The sequence below is a fragment of the Silene latifolia genome, chromosome X, assembly GCF_048544455.1.
Source record: "Silene latifolia isolate original U9 population chromosome X, ASM4854445v1, whole genome shotgun sequence".
Lineage (NCBI taxonomy): Eukaryota > Viridiplantae > Streptophyta > Magnoliopsida > Caryophyllales > Caryophyllaceae > Silene > Silene latifolia.
The window spans coordinates 123,254,432-123,262,347 of NC_133537.1; the positions used below are offsets into that span (position 1 = coordinate 123,254,432).

General features: G+C 36.3%; 1 non-coding gene across 1 annotated transcript; it reads left to right on the plus strand.

Annotated features, from left to right (window-relative positions):
* The first annotated feature begins 582 nt into the window (after positions 1-582).
* Positions 583-691, plus strand: LOC141625111 (small nucleolar RNA R71). Its single transcript, XR_012534908.1, has one exon. It is a non-coding gene; the product is annotated as a small nucleolar RNA R71 (small nucleolar RNA).
* Positions 692-7,916: the final 7,225 nt, after the last annotated feature.

The window sequence follows — 7,916 nt, forward strand, 5'->3', positions numbered from 1 at the left end:
GAGCTCGTTTTTGCACCAGAAATTAAACTAGCTTCTTCATCATTTCCCGAGTCTCCTCTTGGCTTGTCGGGACCTTCATAAGAGAGGCCACTTCTGAGATTAATAGCATTAATCGTTTCAATTGGCCCTTCACATTTGCTTGAAGAATTGGCGACTTGCTTAGCCTCTATATTCTCCAACTGCTTCACAAAATTATTTGAGGACTCAATCCCGGCTGCTTCTATATTCGCCACTTGAACCAAAAGAGTTTGGACCATTTCTCTCAACTTCGCGGTCTCATCTGGATTATGGACAGGAGTTTCAACTCTTTCCTTGGAAACTTCAGAGGCCTCGAGCTTCTCGAGACGGGCAGTAATAGAAGTAATGAGTGTTACAACGGTACTCATTTCATCACTTTGCTTTCGTGAATTTCCACGTGAACTCCCAAACTCAGCTCTATGGACCGCCATCTCCTCAATAGTGTTCCAACCTCTATTCTAACCGGTATTATTTTGGAACCTACCATTCGCAACTGCGTCCAGGATGACCTTGTAATCATCATATAAAGCATTGTAGAATAAGTTGCAAAGATACCACTACTGGAAACCATGGTGAGGGACAGCTCGGACCAAACTTTTGAAATGTCCCCATGCCTCACAAAAACTCTCATCAGCTTCTAGCTAGAAATTTGTAATTTTACTCCTCAAGGCATCAGTCTTTGAAAGCGGGAAGTACTTCTTGTAGAAGGCTAATGCTAGAGATGTCCAATCTGTGACTCCAGCTGCTACCCTATCAAGGTAGCGGTACCAATCTCGCGCCGAATCCTTCAAGGAGTATAAGAACATCAACCCCCTTTACTTCATCCTGAGTCACCCCAGCTGGTATAGGTATGGAAGCAATGATAGTCTATGAAAATTTCCATATGCTTCAAGGGGTCCTCATCTGGCAGACCAGCAGACTGATTTCGCTCCACTAAATCGATATAAGAGGAACGAAATTCGAAGTTACCGGTAGTGGGGGTAGGTAACACGTGCCCCTTTGGAAAGTGGTGCTCCTTTGGCTGAAGATTATCATATATTGTAGCCATATTCGCAGAACTGAGAGTACTCAAGCCTTCCTCTCAAAAACCTGTCTTCTAACTGTGCAAAAGCAAAACTAGAAGCAAAGGTAAGCAACGGCCTCAAGGAACCAAAGTTCCTTGAGACAAGAAAAATAAACTAAAAATAAAGCAAACAGAATTACACCGTCTCCCCGGCAACGGCGCCAAAATTTGATACCGTCGTTTTGTATCAAAAATAAATTTATAATTCCAAACTAAAACTATAGCTAGTGATAGAAAGGGTTGAACCACAGAGAGACAACATCAATTCTATTTGCTTATTTCAGTCTATAAAAGTAACAATTAATGGGGGTTTGAATTTGGTTGATTCTAATGACTACTTGCTAAAATATAAAATTTCTCAACAAGATAAAAAAAAATCGGGAACTTCGGTTCACCATGGCTAAGGTCAGGTCAAACAGGTAGTAAAGGTCCTACGTTACGGTCTTAGGAAATACGAGCAAGCCTTTCGATCAATGCTCAAAATTAACCTCACGATCTTTTAATTCCTAGAATTTCTCAAAGCTTTCGCTCAAAGGAAATTCCAAATCTCATGACAACCTAACCTACTAATCTTTCAATCTAGCAGGATGGATTTATCAAAAGGTAATAAGATCGATACGAAAGAATTCATACTAATAAAATTAACCCTAATTTATGCCATGGCTCACATAGTTCCCAATCAAAACAATTAGCTACGCATGACTAAAGCTTTATCAATTGCAAAATTGAAGATAAAGAGCACGATTGACATAATTAAAATTGAATTTAAGATAAAAGAATAAAACTGAATTGCTTGCATAAAACTAGTAAAACAAGAATTGAATTAACAAGAAAATAAAAGAAGAAGTAAATCGAATAAAAGCTTACTAAGGATTGATGAACAAAGTACTCAAATTCGAATTTCGTCGTCTCCTCTCAAACCAGATCTAAACTAAATTCTTCAGTAATGAAAAGCATAACCTAAAAGTGTAGCTGCGTTCTACTGATAAGCGATGCCAAAAGTTAATTACAAATTGGGCTTTTAAAAGTCTAACACGAAGAATTAATCTCAGCTCGCAGACTGGTCGATCGACTGAAGAGCATGGTCGATCGACTGGCAATTCAGAACAGTAGCTTCTGCCTAACTTCAACGGTCGATCGACTGTACAGCATGGTCGATCGACTGGAGTGAGCTGTGTAGTGGCTTCTTTCTCTCTTCAAATCAGCTCTTCACTCCATTGCACGCGTCCCAAAGTGGTTGAATCTGAACTCCCTTCTTCAAAGCTTCCCTGAAGTTGCCCCCGGAGGACGATTTAGGCTTGATTTAGCTCACTTCCATTCATTCCTACAATAAATCATAGAAAATGCAAAGAAAACCGTTTCGGGAGAAATAGTAGCCTTAAGCTAACAATTATGCATGGAAATACGTGCCAAAATTGCAAATAAAGTGTATAGAATATGCACGTATCAGTTATGTTTGATGAAATGCGAGCCTATGAATCCTTGCATTTTTTTACCCATCACCTATCTTTTCAATGAGGCTTGTAAGCTTATACACAAACTCGAGCCTCATTACACCATGCATATAGTTGAATAGGAAGGATTAAGTCGACCTGTAGGTGTTGTACAATCTAATCGATTCGGCTCCGGGGCCCAAACCTTCTTAGGGATTGTAAGCTTATACACCAACTCGATCCCATCACAACAATAAGTGCTTGCTATATAATTGAGAACATATTTGCATGATCAACTCCCATGAATCCCCTATGAACCCATGACACCCTAGTGCCTTTAATCAATTGTTTACAACCCCTTTATTTGCTTTACTTTGTTTTTATTCATCTTGTTGATTAGTTTAGTTTATCTCCTACATCAACCTAAATTGTGACACCCTAAGACACAACCATTTGCAATTGAGAATCCTACATCAAAACCCGTCCCTTGTGATGCGACCTTTACTTGCCTCTTTGCTAAGAGTAGTTTGTGAAGTTATAAATATTGTTTTGGTTGGTAGCTTTTGACGACGAGTTTTAACCAGACCAATGATATAGATCACTTCAAAGTTCAAACTACAAATTAAAGTACTCCAAATATGTGACAACACAAATTCTCTTTGAAGACGGGCACTATCCGTCTTCAGCTTGTGACAGATAGTGTCTGTCACAAGCAAGACGCTTTGATGTGTCAAGTTCACGTGAAAAAGACATTATTTCGCGGCCCGTGCATCGCACGGGCATTAAATCTAGTATATTTATAAAAGAGGCTTTTTTCGAGCGATTCTAAGCTGACCACATCATTAAAAATCAATTTAGGAAACTTTTACAAATAATAATTTTTGATGTAAAGAATAAAGTGGAGAATCTTTTAATTATTATAATATAGTATATAGTATATAGTATATATTTCCTAATATATATTCAGGTCATATTTCTAATTTTTACACGAAAACTTTTACATTTCATTTGACAAAAAAAATTATTGAAAAAATTATGAAAATAATATAATTAGATTCATTGTAAAAAATGCTATCATTAGAGTATAAATTTCATATAATTTGCACATGTTAAAAATTGTGTATTTCATAGTATGTTATATGTCCCACATTGAAAAATAATGTTGGTGAGGTAAATATACTACGTATAAATAATAGAATTGGCACACATCGAAAGATTAGCGTAAAGTGGGGTGATCCTATGATTATAAATAGGAGGCATTCTTGGAACTTAGGTATCAACCCAAAATCTTTTGAGTCTCTCAAGTATTGTCTTAGGGAGCTCTTAAAAGTTTGTATCGTTATCTTCAAAATATGATATTGTGGACACGGGGGGCTTGGGAACAATCGTTTGCATTTGTGGAGTCGCCACCAATTTTTATGGGAAATTGGAACCGTTCGAATACCTCATGCCATGTCAAGACATAAGGTAGTGACATGAACACTAAGAACTCGTTACCCTTAGCATTCTATGTCTTGAATGACTCTCGTGGATGCCAATGAACACGGATGTTAACAGAGATCTAGAGTAAGGGGTGAGGGTATGTATTAGGAAGTCCTTTTACTGAACACCTAATCCCGCCCGCCTCGATAGCGGCCTCTACTAATTATTAGGGAAGTTATTCATACTCGATATGTTGTCGATTATATGCATGCAATGCAACATCCAACGTTTTGATCCTAGCATGTGAATTAAACTATGTCGGTGGACAAATAATTAGCACTCATTAATGTCGAAGTAGGGTTTAGAATTAATTACATGTGAAAAACAAGTAAATAAATCATCCAATAAAATACAATAAATAAATTGCGATAATCAAATTTACAACGTTTTAATGATTTACGTCAAAAATATACTTAAGACGGATAATTTGCGAAAAGTAAAGGAAAATAAACTAGGTTAGAAAATATACTAGGAACAGGCGCAACATTACTGCGTCCCTTGGAAGAAGCGCAGTGGTCACTGCGTCTGTTCCTAAGGTGAGTTCTGACTGTGAAGTCAGAATTGCATGTTGTTAATGTTCGTTGGTGTATTTAATGGTTGATTATTGATATTTGACTCGGATGAAAGTGATTTAACGTATTATTAACATATGAAATCGTCATGAAAGCGATAAAAACGACTTAAAATGGATTAAAACGAATTAAAATGAGTTAAAATGAGTTAAAATTAATTAAAACTAATTAGGTTTAATTATGAAGACGAAAAAGAACTTGAGAGAACTCGATAAACTAGAAATAAACGGTAAAAATATGTACAAAAGACGAACTTCAGAAACTTGATATTAACGAATCGAGTCCCTAAAAATCCGTTTTTGATTTAATGACGAAAACCCGCAAATATTGATTATAAGGGATTTAAGTCGTAAATAAGATATGATAATTATTAAGAATATGTATTAGGAGATTATATGTGAATGAAAGAAAGAAAAACAAGAAATTAAGGCAAAAGGGACGAATTAACATAAAATGGAGGAAGAAGAAGAAAAGTAGGAACTGCGGCACCCTCTGGAAGAGGCGCAGCAGATGCTGCGACTCTTCGAAGAGGCGCAGCAGTTGCTGCGTTTCTTCTCGACGTCTGCTTACTGTTAATCCGTAAAAACAGTTTAATACAAGTGTTTTAGAAATCGGTTTTAACCATGCTTTCGACGTAAATCTTACATTTAATTGGTACAAAAATAAAATACAAAAATAAAAGATGGGATTTACACCCTCAGATTTACATGTTTGACGAAACGAGATTAACTAAGTTAACGTTTTAGTGATTGCTCGACTCTAATGTATGATGAAATTGCCCTCGTAAGAGGATTTAGATTAAACTGATTAATTGATTGATGTGTAGTTGGTCAAATTGGTCGGTCATGCAACGTGACTGGTACTCAGAATGATCTGAGCTTACGTTGTCGATTGATCAAGCACGTAGGCGTCAAAAGCTTATAGCAAGGTCTTAGAATGCAAAGGGAGAAGAGAAGGAGGGACACTTACATCAAAAATATGTGGAACGAAGGTCCCTATTTATACTAGAAAATATGGATAGTTATGAAATGACTCAAACTTTGGAAAGAAATCACGGAAAAAATCTGAAAATACGCAGAAAAGGGCTGGGGAAGAGGCGCAGCAGCTGCTGTGACCTTTGGAAGAGGCGCAGCAGGTGCTGCGTCCTTTCCCCGGAGGTTTTCTCCTGCGGAAGAAAGAATTCCGCGTTTCTTTTATGGAATTGCGGTGGATCTCAACTTCCTTATTTCTTAAAATAAGATTTTCGGGATATATTTTGCCAAAAGGATATAAAATTGAATTATGGAATAAAAATATCCGGAATATTCTAGGACATTCCGACTCGGCATTTTAAACGGTTTATTAGAAAATAAAGCGGTTTTTGACCCGTACTCCAAATGAACTCTAATTACTGTCAAAACGACCGTATCGGCGCGTAGATGACTACCAAGGGGTAGACACAAGTATTTGAGCTATCACTTGATGATGAACTTACAAACTGTCATAAATCGTTCCGTGTACCAAACATGCGGCCCAATCATCACCGGGTGGCTTGCGGGAGGTGCATAAATGAGGTATCTACAGAGCCCTCACTTTGACTGAGGCTTGGACAAGGCGAAAGTCAAAGTATAGCCATCAGGTCAATCGAAGATTACAATCTGACGGCTATGGCGACGCGAGGCGGCTCAAGGGGTCTGAGCCAAGGACCTGTCGTCGGGAACATTTTAGAGTCTGTCGACTATCAGGGAGGGTCGTTTAAAGTCCATTAGACTATGTAAGGAGGCTCGCCAGCCATAAGAAGAAATCATACCTGAGACCTCTTTCTCGGAATGAATGGAGGACAGCAGGACGTCGGTAGGAACTGCTGGGGGAATCTACTTGCGTTGGTCTCAAGCGAACTCTTGTCGGGGAATTGTTGGAATAAGTGTCCCCGACAATAATGCGATCACAATTGTCGATCATATTGATCACATATTTAAATCTCATATCAAGAATACGAAAGGGATGATGCATTACATATATAGTCAACTGGACCACACAAATCGGTAATGATTGGCTGGCTAGAGTTTGACATTACTGTCGTGCGACGGTGGTGATCAGTTGATCCCTTGAGGTCACACCTAAAGGACGATTCCCTTAATTGAAAAGATTAATTAATTGTATGTCGATACAGATTAATTAATTCCTTAAAATTGAACAAATTTTATCATAAGAGAGAAAATGACATCTTATTATAATGTGATTAAATAAGATTTTATTTAGTAATTTAAGAAGTTATATTACTAAAATTAGTCCGTGTTTGCGAAACACGCGAGATGAGAATGATAAGTTAGTTATAATTACAAGATGTTGTAAATTATACTAACTAGTAATTAAATGACCATTTTATGAGAAAGTAATTTTGAATTACTAGTCAATTTGTTAAATGTGATTTATTTAATTTGTAAATGATATTTAATTTGTTAATATGCATTTTAAATTAAAACATGACATAAGACATGTCACATGTCACATGACATACAATTGTACAATTGACAAAAATAAAATGGACTCCATATTACACATCAAAACCGAAATTGGTGGGCAAGCTTTAGAAATTTTGTCTTATTCATTTGTCTAAGACACTTGATAGTGACTTGACCATGACAAAGCCTTACACTAGTTTGTCTTGTGAAGACAAAAAGGAAAAAGGAAAATGGTCCCAATACCATATAGACCACCGGTTTTTGTAGAGAAATTAGAGAGGTTTTTCTCAATTTTTCATTCTTCTCATGTTTTATGATAAACAATAAACTTCTCTCTCTTGTTCTTCATAAAATCAAGTTTTATGAATCAATTTGTACAAATTAATCACTAATAATACTAGTAGTAGTATATGAGTATTCGTAATCAATTTTAAGGTAAACCACATTACAAATATCTAGTACATGTTATTTTGTGGGATTTTGGGATAGTCTTAGGTGCTACTAATTGGAGGGCTTCTATTTCGAAGTCATGAATGTTCATCCATTATTGGAAAGCTCAAGAACTAACAAAAAGGAGATCTTGTTGGTGCCTATAAGACCGAAATCATATAGTAAGAACAATGATTTCTTCTCTACTTTTTTTCATGTTTGCATGCATAAGATCTAAAATTTATTTTATGACAAAATAAATTGTTTCATATATGAATATGTAAATTAATGAGATAAATAATTTCCTACAAGCGGTATCAAGAGCCTTAGGTTGTTTGCATGCAAATCGTTTATTGTTTTTCCGAGTTATAAGATTAACAAACAAAACTTATAAATTTGTGTTTATTATGATATATCACGAAATTTATTATGCATGTTAAAGTTTTTGGTCCTAAAATATTTTAGGATATTTTGG